This window comes from Diceros bicornis, chromosome 14 (genome assembly GCF_020826845.1).
Source record: "Diceros bicornis minor isolate mBicDic1 chromosome 14, mDicBic1.mat.cur, whole genome shotgun sequence".
NCBI lineage: Eukaryota > Metazoa > Chordata > Mammalia > Perissodactyla > Rhinocerotidae > Diceros > Diceros bicornis.
Genome location: NC_080753.1, coordinates 67,145,702 through 67,159,332, shown reverse-complemented (window position 1 = coordinate 67,159,332; position 13,631 = coordinate 67,145,702). Strand labels below are relative to the sequence as shown.

The window sequence follows — 13,631 nt, the reverse complement described above, 5'->3', positions numbered from 1 at the left end:
TTGGCAGATGTTAACTCAGGGCCGATAGTCCTCACCAAAAAACAAAAAAAAAAAGGAAGGAATTCTGACGTATGCTATGACAAGGATGAACCTTGAAGACTTTATTCTAAGTGAAATAAAGCCAGCCACAAAAGGAAAAATACTGTATGATTCCACTCATATAAGGTACTTAGAGAAGTCAAATTCATAGGAATAGAGAGGACAATGGTGGTTCCCAGGGGCAAGAGGGAGGGATAACAGGGAGTTGTTGCTTAATGGGCACAGAGTTTCAGTGCAAGGTGAAAATAGTTCTGTGGATGGTTGGAAGTTATGGCTACACAATAATGTGAATGTACTGAATATCACTGAACTGTACACATAAAAATGGTTAAAATGGTCAATTTTATGTTATGCATATTTTATCACCATTAAATAATTAATTATTTTCAACAAATGAACGAACACTAGCTACATGCAATAGCATGGATGAATATCACAACCATAATGATACATAAAAGAAATTATATTCAAAAGGCTATGTATTGTATAATTCCATTTATATAAAATCCAAAAAAGAAACAAAACCGAGGTCTGGCTTCCAGTAATGGTGGAGTAGCTTGTTGAACTAACACTCTCACAGATAACAGTGATAAAATCTGCATAAAATATTTTATATATTTATTATATATACATATTGTATATATATATATATAGTATATACATATTGTATATATATAGTATATATATATACTTTATATATATATATTTACATAGACTCATGTATCTATATGTAATACACATACAATAAATGTGTATATGTGTGTATGTATAAATCTCTTCCAAAGCAAGCAGAACTGAGAGGGAGTCTTCCCTTGAATGATGGGAATTGCACCAGGAGATATTTGCAAGCTTGAGGCTTTTAACTCAAAGCATTCCAAAATCTGTACATGGCCCAGACAGGGGAGAAACTACAGTCTTACTTTTAATGTTAGAGGATGTATTTTGGGGCTGCCAGAGTAGCTGGAAAGTTAGGGGAGAAATTCTGGAAAGGAGGGAGCCACTAAGAGGAAAATCTCAAAATACGTATGAAAGTCTCCCCCCCACACACACCAAATTGGCAGATCTTTGAACAACACACATGCAGGGTAGGTCCCAGAGGGACTATTGTAAAAACAGCCGTTGGAAGATGAAAGATCTGATTGAAGATTTCAGCTATGCCCACTGTAAAGGAGATAGGATTGGAGTTTCAGTCCAGCCAAGTTAACTCCCTGCTAGAAAAATAACAACACTTTTCAGAGGAATACAATAGAATCCAAAGTCTCTATAACTATCATACATGATTTCCAGTACACAATTTAAAAAAGCATGAGATTTGAAGAAATAGGAAAATGTAATCCATATATGACCAAAAGCAGGCAGTAGAAACTATCCCCAAGTTGTTGCAATTAGCAGACAAGGATAAGAAATTAGCTTTTATAAAGATGATAATGGTGGTAAAGAAACATATTCTCATAATGAATGAACAGATGTGGAAACTCAGCAGAGAAATGGGAATTATAAAAATGAACCAAATAGGAAGATGAAATAAAAAAAAGTACTTATGAGTTTACCAGTAGATTAGAAACAGTAGAAGAAACATGAAGACAGAGCAATAGAAATTATCCAGTCTGTAGAAAAGAATGTAAAATTTTTGAAGGAAAATGAAGAGAGCCTTACAACCTGTGAGATGATTGAGTCCCCAGCAGAGAGAGGAATGACAGAAAAATTAAATGAGACAGAAAGGCAAATCAATAAGTAATAACATAAAACTTCCAAAATTTGGTGGAAAATCTAAAATTTTAGATCTAAGAAAGTCAACAAACCCACAAAATAAAATACAAAATAAAACCATACCTCGGCACATGATAGTCAAGCTGTTAAAATCCAAAGATAAAAAGAAAATCCTGAAAGCATTCAGGGAAATACATACATACCAGGGAAGACATTACATAGAAGGAGAAATAACGTGAATGAAGGATGATATATTATAAAAAAAAAAATAGACAAATCAACAACAAATTCACATCTTTTAAGTACAGAAAGAAAACCCAAAAGTCAACACAGGATCCTATATTTAGCAGAACTCACTTTCATAAAGGAAGCAGAAGCCACAACAAGATACCACACACCAATTAGATGGCTAAAATAAAAAAATAAAATTGCAAATACCAATAAAATTGCAACTACAAAGTGCTGGTGAGGACTAGGAGCAACTAGAACTGGGAATGCAACATGATAGTTGCATTCAGACAACAGTTTAGCAGGTTCTTATAAAGTTAAACATATATTTATTATATGACACAGATATCCCACACCTAGGTATTTAGTGAAACAAATTGAAAACTAATGTTTAAGGAAAAATCCTTGTGTGAATCTTCATAGCCATTTTATTCATAATTGTCAAAGATGGACACAAACTAAATGTCCTTCATAAGATGAATGGAGAAAGAAACTGTGGTGCATCGGTACATTAGAATACTACTTGGCAATAAAAAGGATAAACTCTTAATTCACACAACAACATGGATGAATCTTGGATGCATTTCTCTAAGGGAAGGAAACCAGATTCAAAAGGCTATATAGTATATGATTCCATTTATATGACATTCTAGCAAAGGCAGAAATACAGGGATGGAAAATGATCAGTGGTTGCCAACGGATGGAGTGGGGGAAGGGGTTGACTACAAAGTGACAGCATGAGAGAAATTTGGGGGTGAATAAAACAGCTCTGTATGGTACTGTGGGGGTGGATATACGACCATAAAGTTGTCAAAACCCATAGAACTGTACACCACAAAGAGTGAATTTTACTCTGCAAATTTTAAAAATCAATCAGGATGCTAGGGAACTCAGATGGAATGAAGTGACGAATCTCGCTGTATTATAAGCATGTGACATAACCACACTGAAGGTGTGGAGATGAAAGGTCCTGACCTGAGTAACTGTGGAAGACAATGTTTTGACGGGATACTGTAAAACTAAAGTACTGGACACAAACACTGTACTCTAGGTGGTAAGTTTGTTTTTCATAAGGGTATGGATTAGCAATTCTGAAAGTAGTTGACACATTAGTAAATATATTGTAGCTAACTGGAGTTAAGTTTCTCACTGTTGGTGAAAGAAGTTACAAATAAGCAAAAGGAGAATGCTAGAATAAACTCTGTGGTGCTCGATTGGAGTTGGAATTATCAGTATGAATCCATGTCTCTTTTAATATATCTATCCAGATAGACAGATTGATAGATAGACTGATAGATCGATTGATAGATGTGTATACCTGAGTTTATATTCATACATACATTTCCAAGCTCTGCTGAGAGGGTCTAGAAGCAGTGACACCCTAGTATCAATGAGCACACCTAGCTCCTAGATCTTGGTTTCTAAATATCATTTTCCAATAAAAATAAGCAGGTTTTCTTGGAGAAATGGGTACTTCTAGGGCTGGAGATGGAAAATACAAGATAAGCCTGGAGCATCTTGTAGTGCCAGGAAGTCTGAAAGTGCTTTAAAAAAAAAACACAGAAAATGATGAGATGTGTCAAAAGCAATCAATCTGAAAGACTTCCCAATGGCTCAAGTTGGAAAACTGTGAGCAACAAAATAAATAATGGTAGCATTTGATTATTACCCAGAGAATAAAATAAATATCCATGAGTCTATACTGATATAAAAAAGATTAAATAAGAAAGAAAGAAAAAAGGGGGAAAAAAAGAATGAAAGAAAGAGAGAAAGAGAGGAAGAAGGAAGGGAGAGGGAGGAGGGGAATCTTCCTCACAGAATTCCAAATAATAACCGCAGCTGGATAACGTGAAATAGAAAATTGCCACTAGAACACCACAGTAATAATTACTGTGGGCAAGACTGACTGGTGAATGCAAAAACTGTGGGTGAAACTTAAAGAAGAAACAGTACATTTGCAGAACCTCAAAGCATCTACCTCCAAATACTTAACTTTTTTCTCTTAATTTATTTAAAAGTCCTATGACTATTTAAAGCAAAAATTATAACACTGTATTGTGGGATTTATAACATGAGTAGATGTAAAATTTATGAAAACAATAGCACAAAGGACAGACAGAGGTAAATGGAACTGTTCTGTAGCAAGGCTTCCATATTTTACATTGATTAAACTGGTGCACTATTAAGTCTAGGTAGGCTGTGATATGTTAAAGATGTATATTGTAATCTGGAACAACCACTAAAAAGTGCAAAATGTGTGTCACTTAAATGCTAATAAAGGAATCAAACAGCATACAAAAAGCTTTTGTACAAGAATGTTCGCAGGAGATGACCTGCAAGTCCCCAGGAGGAAGACGAGCACACTGCGGGGCATCCACAGAGCAGAACACCCTAAGCCGTGCCAAGGAGCAAACGCTGACACACACATGCTGGGTGAGTCTCATCAACCTCGTGCCGAGGGAGGCAAGCTGGACAGAAAATACACGTGGGATGATTTCAGCCAAGATGAACCTATGGTGAAAAAACCAGAACAGAGGTTGCCTCAGGGGAAGGAAAAAATTGCCTGAGAATGAACAGGAAGGAGTTTTCTGGGGGTGTTGGAAACATTCTATTCTTAAAGGGGTGAAGGTTATATGGGCATGTTTATTTGCCAAAACTGTAGAATTGAGATTTGTGCCTTTCACTGTACATCTTACCTCCACACACACACAAAAGACTAAAAAAATAATAAAGTGAGGTGGGAATGGGATGGAGTGTGGATGAAACAAAAATGGCAGATGATTAGTAGTTGTTGAAGCTGGGTGATGGGCCTACTATGCTATTTTGTTTTTTTGTATATTGTTTAAATTTTTCTGGCATCCACAGAGCAGAATGCTCTCAGATATTGTTCTGTAATAAAACAGAAATTTTCTGTAATAAAACACTTGTATAAGAAGACAAACTTGATATACAGTGTTTTTTGGTAAGATATTGGTTACCTTTGAGGAGGAAGGAGGAAGAAAGGGATTGTCCAGGTCTGAGTGAAGCTGCTGCTAGTTCTTGGTCACACAAGTGTGTTCACTTTATAATAATTCTTTGAGGTTTACATGGATGACTTCTGCATATATTTCTGTACTCATGTTATACACCAATAAACATTTTAAATCCTGCATACTTGCACAAAGATCCTAACTCAATATCTCAGAATAACAGCAGGGTTTTGTTTTAAAGTGGAACACATTCACTCATGACATCATCAGATGGATTTTAATACTCCCAAGTATCTATTAATGCCCTCACCCTGTGTGGTCCCCTGGGTCTTTCCATTCTTGCCTCAATTTGGTAACTGGCATGGTTTTGAGATTTTATGATGTCATCTTTCTCCAGCAAGTTCCACTCCCACGATGATGCTCACCAAGGCCTCGACACCTAGCACAGTGCAGTGTTCACAGCATGCACTCAAGACCTGTGGGACTGGGTTGAATGAGGAACAAAACGAGGAGCACATGATGTTCGTAACTTATGTCTAGGTGCCATATCATGACTTAGGAAATTGGTAGGGTTTTTCGATAGATTTGCTATGTTTTCTAATTTTTCCTATTGAAAACAATGGGAAATAGGGTCTCAGAGTTCTTTCTCAGAGACAGTCTGACATTTCAGGCACAGATTACTGACAATTATTAATGGCATATGACTTTCCCACCTCATCTTAGTTTTAAGTTTTTAACTCCTTACCTCGGAAATGACATAACTTTGCTTCTTCTAAATCTTGTAGTAATACTGATGCTCCAGAAAGTAGGGCCACGGATATTCTGCTGTTGTGCATCCTCTCTGCAAAGAAGTGGAGCTGTGCATCCACCAGTCTGAGAAGCATGTGGTGCTGTAGTATTTGCAGTCAGAGTAGCTAAATGGAAAAATGACTTCAGAGAATTATCACCATAACCCCCAACAGCAACAAATAATTTTGCTTAATTATTTTGTGATTCTGAGGGTATATTTAAAAAGGGATATTAAAACTGGTTGCCAAGGAGCCAGCCCTATAGTAGAGCAGAAATTGCATATTACCTTCCTACACAAACTTGCCTAACATAGTGGGAAAGAGCAACGAGAAGTTTTGGTGCTGTTGCCTGTGTTAACGAGGCCAAGAGGTCCACACTGGGATAAAGAAGTCCAGTGAACAAGCCTGTGTGCAGCGTCGGACAAGGGGCATGAGTGTGGTTACCCAAAGTGGCTTAGGGGTCACTTACCAGTGCATCTGAGTTTCCTGTCTGTACAATGCAGGAATTGGGGCTGTGCACTGTGATGTTTTCTCCTTTTTATGACATGTCTCAGGGCAGTCCTTCTAAGATGCCTGACCAAGGTATGGGCCCTTCAGGTGGGTGGGGTCCAAAAGGAGGATCTCTGCAGCGACCCTGACCACGGGGTCCAGAGGGAGGATCATGGCAGCCTGGAGGGATGCAGGGGATGGTAGGACCGGTGGCCTTGAAAAAGCAAATTCCAGGATCCCAGGCACCCGGTATTTCCATTTTAGATATTGAATTTACTTTTCAAATACTGACCAGGGTGCTTCCAATAGGGCTGCAAGCATCCTCAGCAACAGCTAGTCTGGTGAGCCCCACCCCTACCTGAGTACCGGGCTCAAGGGATGCAGTCCCTCCTCACTGCGCATACTCTGGGGGGTGCACAGGGCATGAAGGGTGGGTGTGGTATAGAGAAGAGGCGGGGTAGAGAGTGGGGTGGAGAAGCAGAGGATTGGGGCCCAGGGACGGAGGGACGAGGCAGGAATTGGGGCCCCTAGCTGTGCATGCTGGGAGCTTTTGTCTCTTAACTGCTCCCAGCAGGCAGCCTGAAGGGCTGCAGGACTACAACTCCCAGGATGCTCTGGGCACAGGGCGGTGCCTAGCCCTAGGGGGAGGAACAGGGTGGTGTGTGTTTGGCTGAGGGCAAAACCGTCATTGGCTGCAGACACTTGTCCTGCACCTGCTCCACGTGGACTGAGCCCCGGAGGGATGTGATGGGACGAGAAGGACCAGGGAGTTAGGAGGGTGTGGCGGCTGCATGGGCAGCCTCTGGCCTGCAGCGTGCAACTGCTTTTGTCCAAAGTTGAAGCCAGACTCATCCCTCTTCCACACCGCCTCCCTCCGTGGCTTGATTCCTCCTCCCACCTGCATGCCTGTCGGTCTTTCCACAGCCTCCTACCTAGTCCAGGGCCAGGTGCTTCTCTAAAATGCTTATGGGAACTGGTTTGACATCCCAGAAACTTTCCACTTTGCATGTTGCCCTCTGCCTTCTCCAGCCAAAGTGCCAACATTTCATTAGCTTTTGGGAGAAATTCGCCCTTGTGGCCCCTCTTACAAGCACAACTTAAGAGCTTTGCAGGGTGGTAACATTGGCTGTTGCTTGCCTTTTTTGCAGATGTGGAAGTTGAGGCATCCTTGATGTTAATCACTGGTTTCCCCAGGATCCGCTAAGAGCAGAGGAGAACAAGCCAATTCCCAGGAAAGTATCTAGTAGGCCATTTTCACCAACCCATTCCAGTGCAGAGGCCTCTGAAACAGCATCCTTAAGATGAGAATAGCTTAAGCATTTTGCCATTTAGATTGATCACCTAATCTCAGCTCAGGCCTGAGTGGCCAGTCTCTCAGAGACACAGGTGACGACTCTGATCCCTCAGGAAGAGACCGGTGGTCCACCTTTGGGAGACGGATGTGTAACGTAGACAGCACTTGGGCAGCATTTGAAATTCGTCAGCTTTAACATCTCTGCTTTGGATTCCGGCAAAGTTCCCGGATAAACACGCCCAGGGATAGTCAGATGTACCGTATTCTTTAAAAATTGATTAGAATAGTGAAAGGAACAGAGCATAAAATAGCTTGCTTATTTGCAAAAGATGAAATGCAAGCAAGATCTTCTTGTCAATTTTTTTCTGTTTATTCTCTTGGCTATACTGTACACTTGAATGCAGAAATAAAAAATTTGAATGGCCAAAATCTCTTTTCCTGAGATTGGTAAATTAATTTAAAAGCTCTATTGAAACCTGTGGAGGAGTGGTTAGCAGCTTTCACGACTTATGTCCTCCCCAAAAATCTGGGCATTGATCTACATGAAAAAAAGTCCTTGTTTATATTACACATCCCAGTAGGTTACATTTCCGATTCCTGAATGTGGGATATTATCAAAATAACTGAAAAACCTGGTCATGGAAACTGGACCCTGTCACTTTGTCAAGAATTTGCCTCTTTATGTATAAATGACACATGAATTCTCTAACATTTTTGTAAAATGTTATTTTGTAAAATGGACGAGAAACTCTGTGGTGTCTCTGAATGTGGCAAGACAGGGAATTCTCATTAGACCACATCCTCGGATTCTTCTCTCGTGTTCAATAGGCCCAGGTGATAGTCCGTGTGGTCAGGTGCAGCTCTGCTCCCCCAGCGCCCAGTGTTCCATCCTACTCTGGCCTGTGCATTTTTCAGGGGGTTCTGACAACACTCGTCCACAAGGGTTGGAAGGAGACATTGAAACATGAGGATATTCATCAACTTAAAACAAGAATTAATGGAGAGGAAAGTTTTGGGGTGTGTGTGCTCCGATGCACTGCTGTTGAGGTGTGGCTGCTGTGACCACTGTGCTCCCAGCGTCCCCACAATGGCTTTCTCAGAAGTTTGATCTCCTAGCGCAACCACAACAGCTGTTGACAGAGCTGGGCGCTCATCGTGGTTCAGTGTCTTCCATCAGATTTTGTGGCTCTTACCCTCCTCTGCTTGCCCCTTTCCTATTCCTATCTGCTGTGTTGATTGCTTTGTAGTTGTTTCCTAGGAGCCACTATGTGTAACTGTATTTCGCAGTGTCTTTAGGGACCCACCCTCACTACACGAGTCATTGTACAACATTGACTTATCCAGGTGTAGCCCGTGTTCGTCCTCTCCAGTGGAGCTGTAAAGAACCCTGCTTAGTCAGAGCTCCTCTCATTCTCATGCTGCTTATGAAGCTGGGCATCTCGTCTTTGGTCTCATTAACATTATTCTTTTCATCGATTATTCTGAAGTCAGATACAACTTTGTTAATAATGTGGACACTGGCTGTCACAGGCACTTTTATGTATCTTCCCCAACAGCTCTGTGAAGTAGACCTGTGATCCCCATTCTACAGGGGGGGGGACACTGAGGCTCAGAGAGGTCGAGTAGCTTCCTTCACTTCACAAAATTTCTTGGTACATTTTGAATCTCCACTTGGAACTCCGCCTCTCACCCCATCCTGAGTCCATTATCTGCTTGATGGCAGTCACCTTGCATAAACAGGCCCCGGGCAGGCAGTGGACTAGTTGGGCGTGGTCCTCCGGCTTATCCTGGGAAGGTTCTAGGTTTATTGCGAGAGCTGGAGCAGTGGACACTGACCATCACTCGCCTGGAAGGTTTGTTATGTAGAAATACTCCACTGACTTTTTACAGGTGTTATGTCTTCTTTGTCTTCATTGCTCCCATGGGCTTTCTCCTACAGTCCGTGCTGTGCAGTAACATACAGTACAGAGACTGGTGAACATAATACTGTTGCCCTGCACAAAATGGCCACATCACTCATTTTTCTAATTATGCAAGAAATACATCCTGTTAAAAATGTCAAATTACACAGATCTATAGAAAGCGAAACCCTCCACTTTCATCCTCTTCCCTGAAAACTCACTCCTCTACTCAGAGGGAACTGTTGTTAACAAGGTGGGGTTTATTCTTCTGGACATTTCCTATGTATTTATAAACACACATAAAGTTTTTTAACATAAATTACATAACTACATCGTTTTGCAATTTGCTGTTTCCCAAACCATATATCATAGACGTTTCCCGTTATCAGTGCACATCATTCTAACTTACCATTTTAAATGTTTTAGAGGTATTCCAAAGAACAGGAATACCATAATCTGTTTACTTCTTCTTTGATAGAAATGGGATTACATCCAGTTTCACTATTGTACATAACGCTGCAGTAAGATCATTGTATGGAATTTATTGCACCGCTATTCAACTGCTCAGTTTGCTTTGTTTCCTTTTAGTGAGAGACTATGATATATTTTTAACATTTTTATGGGAATTATTTTATAGGGAAATTAATTTTATCACTGAATAAATACATTTATGGGGAAATTGGCCTTCAAGGTCATCCATCTCAGTATTCTGGAGAAAAATCTTGAAACTTAGAAGGTATTATGCTTGCTCCATCACATTCTAACGAGTCATGTTAACAATTTAAAGTTGAATGTTTGAATAGCCTCTACTCTCTCTGTTCAGAAGGATGACTTTTTCTTGTCTTGAAAACTTCTGACTCCAGGGGCTCTCAGTTGGACTTCAGAGAGGATAAGATATTGGTGTCGCATCTGTTTCTCTTCAGCTGTAGGCTGAATCTTCCAAAGATCATAGAATTGAGCATGGTCCAATCGATATATATGATTTGGGTCAAAAATTCAAAGTAATGAACCCAAGATAGGAATCTATAACTTTGGTTCTTAATAAAGAATTTCCTTTGAGGACCTGCCCAGTGGCACAAGCGGTTAAGCCCACACACTCCGCTGCAGCGGCCCGGGGTTTGCCGGTTCAGATCCCAGGCACACAGTGATGCACCGTTTCTTAAGCCATGCTGTAGCAGTGTCCCATATAAAGTAGAGGAGGATGGGCACGGATGTTAACCCAGAGCCGGTCTTCCTCAGCAAAAAAGTGGGGGATTGACATTGGATGTTAGCTCAGGACTGGTCCTTCTCACACACACACACACAAAAACAACAGAATTTCCTTTGATATTCTTAAGTCTCTGTGATTACTAGTAAAAACTCACCTATGGGTGAAGAGATTTGGTTCTGCTGGCAATGTCTGGCTTGAACATCCATAGTTAAGCCTGCCACATCTGTAGGTAGATTAGACTTGACCTCTTGATGACCTCTGCCCTTGGTCTTTGACCGGGGAAAAATAAGAATTTTAAAAAGCTGCTGTTATTAGCACTCAATGCTAGAAATGCCCATTAAAGAGTGAGTTTCATTTGGTAAACCAAAGGGAATATAAGCAAAACAATGTCTTTAATATCTATAAAATTTCAAAAAATTCTCATTTTTTAAAATGTAACTCTGTTTTTGCCACAGTGAAAACTGTGTATATATAGGAATGAAATATTCCTCTGTTCATTTCTTAAGTTGTTTCCATTGACTTGGATTTATCCTCTAATCCGTATTCCAACTGTGAAAGAACGTCTTGGTCCTTGAAAGAAAAGAAGCCATTGAAATTTGATTTTCTTTTAGCTCGGCATCCTACAGGTTTGAGGAATAAATGATCATGTAATGATACAATGATTTTGAAATCTAATTGTAAATTAGAGAGGTGTAAGGGATGATTGAATGGTGTTTCATCCTCATGGTCAGGGGTATTGTACACATGGACATGTAAACACGATTCAGAAAGCTGCTTCAGCCCCGTGACATCCCTGAGAACCACAGTTCAGGGAGGATCTAGGCACACAGCCATCTGCCTCGATCTCCTGGGTTACATGTAGATCCAGCTGTCTTGAAAGTGGCTTTAGAGCAGCTATCTATTTCTCCCCTTCCTTCTCTCCAGCTTATCTCAAAAAGTCTTGACTATCATATTTTAAAGTAAGACCAATTATAGTTATTTATATGAGCTTCTTGATCATTATTGCAGAGTAATAATCAGGCATACCATTAAATATCATTTAATTGATCTAATTAAATTTGTTGTACCTTATAATTGATTAGAACACTAAGTTTAGTTTAGAGTTTCATATTCACCAAATCTGTTAATCTACTTACAACTGCCATGTGCCTCACTCCTCTTAGAAGTGTATCTTTGGCCCATCACAAGATTTTAATGAATGAAATCATCATAAATTAAGATAATGTACTGTCTTTTGGATGATAGGGAGGCAGATGGGTCCATTTTGGAAATATGCCCATCTGTCTTTGCTCCCCATGGGAAGTTTCTGGTCACTAGGTCTCCAGGTGGCTTGCACAAGCCATAGGTCTGTAATAGCTTGGTGCCTCTCCTTCTAATTGGGGTAGAAATAAAAGAGGTCAGAGAGCCTTATTAAAGTTTTGGTTGCATGAAGTCTTCTATGAAGACCATCCATGCATATTGTTCTGGGTAACTCTCTGTTCCTAGGACTACTAGTTACTTAAAGCGCTTGTCAGGAACTGTGAAAGGCCTGATATTTTACCTTACCTGCAAGTTAATAAGTCAGCCTACCATGGTCTTATAGATCTTGGCAAAAGACATGAGACCCATGGGTCAGAGACAAAGGACTTAATGTCACAGCAATAGCAGTGGCCAGAGTATCAGCATTTGCACCGGTTCACTAAATCCCACTTCTTACAGGGTGATACACAGTGGGCCGGGTGACATGCAGAGGGTTGCAAGAACTCAGAGCTTAAGGAACTCAAATCTTTGATAATGGGCAGGAAGTCTGCTGACCTTTGCCCCAGGGAGGGGTGTTATTTCTATTACACTGGGCAGTAAGCAAGCCTGCCCTTTGCTCCAGAGGAGGTCACTATTTCTGTCTTCCAAGGCTGACAGCTCTACACACATCCTTGAAAAGATAACCTGGTTTTACTGGCTTTCAAAGATAAGCTTGAATGAGAATCAATCATCATTCAGTTCATCTGTTTCCTTTATTGAGTGTGCAAATATGCTCTTTTCTCTGTAAAGTTCACTAACTTTATTCATACATAGGGATGCTTTTGGTTTTATTTATTAAGTTGAAATTTTCTTATTAGAGCAAATGAGGAAACTATTATGGGTTGGATCTGAAAGTATGCTTTTCCAAGAAAAGGTGAATGATCAGTGCTCATAGAACTTTGCCACAAGGAGCTCATAGCAACTTAAATGATTTTAATTTGATTACTGTTTTGTACAACTTTCTTCCATCTTACTTCATCCTCTCTGCTTCCAGTAACTCTCATATGGGAATGGGGCAGTTTCAGGGATTCACTGAACTCATTTACAATATTCAAATGGTTTTCTCTGTTATATTGTCTTTATTGAGGTAATGTTGACATACAACATTATATTAGTTTCAGGGGTACAACATAAGGATTCATTGTTTGTATATATGTTGAAATGATCACCACAGTAAGTCCAGTTAACATCCATCCTCATACATAGTTACAAATTTTTTTCTCTTGTGATGAGGACACGGTGTATTTCAAGGTGCAGAGGAATCAACGATTATGTCTTACTTTTCCATATACAGCTTGATGGATTTGGACCTAAGTATACACCCTTGAGACTGTCACCACCATCAAGGCCACAAACATATCCATCACCTCCCAAAGTTTTCTCTCAACTCCTTTTGTACTATTATTCTGTGGTAAGAACTCTTAATATCTACTCTATTAGCAAGTGTGACGTATGCAATATAGTCTTGTCAGCTGTAGGCACTATGCTTGTCCTACATCTCCAGAACTTATTTATCTTGATAACAGAAATTTTGTATCCTTTGACCATCAGCTCCTTATTTATCCATCCCCCCAGCCCCTGGTAACCACCATTCTAACCTCTGCTTGTATGAGTTTGACTATTTTAGATTCCACATATAAGTGAGTATTCGCCTTTCTCTGTCTGCCTTATTTCACTTAGCATAATGTCTTCCAGGTCCATCCATGTTGTCAAAAATGGCAGAAA

At 40.1% G+C, this 13,631-nt stretch overlaps 1 long non-coding RNA gene across 1 annotated transcript; it reads right to left on the bottom strand.

Moving 5' to 3' along the window:
- Nucleotides 1–5,303: 5,303 nt before the first annotated feature.
- LOC131414207 (uncharacterized) lies at nucleotides 5,304–7,628 on the bottom strand. Its single transcript, XR_009222158.1, has 3 exons — nucleotides 7,565–7,628; nucleotides 5,692–5,860; nucleotides 5,304–5,430 (listed from the first exon to the last, which is right to left on the bottom strand). It is a non-coding gene; the product is annotated as an uncharacterized LOC131414207 (long non-coding RNA).
- Nucleotides 7,629–13,631: the final 6,003 nt, after the last annotated feature.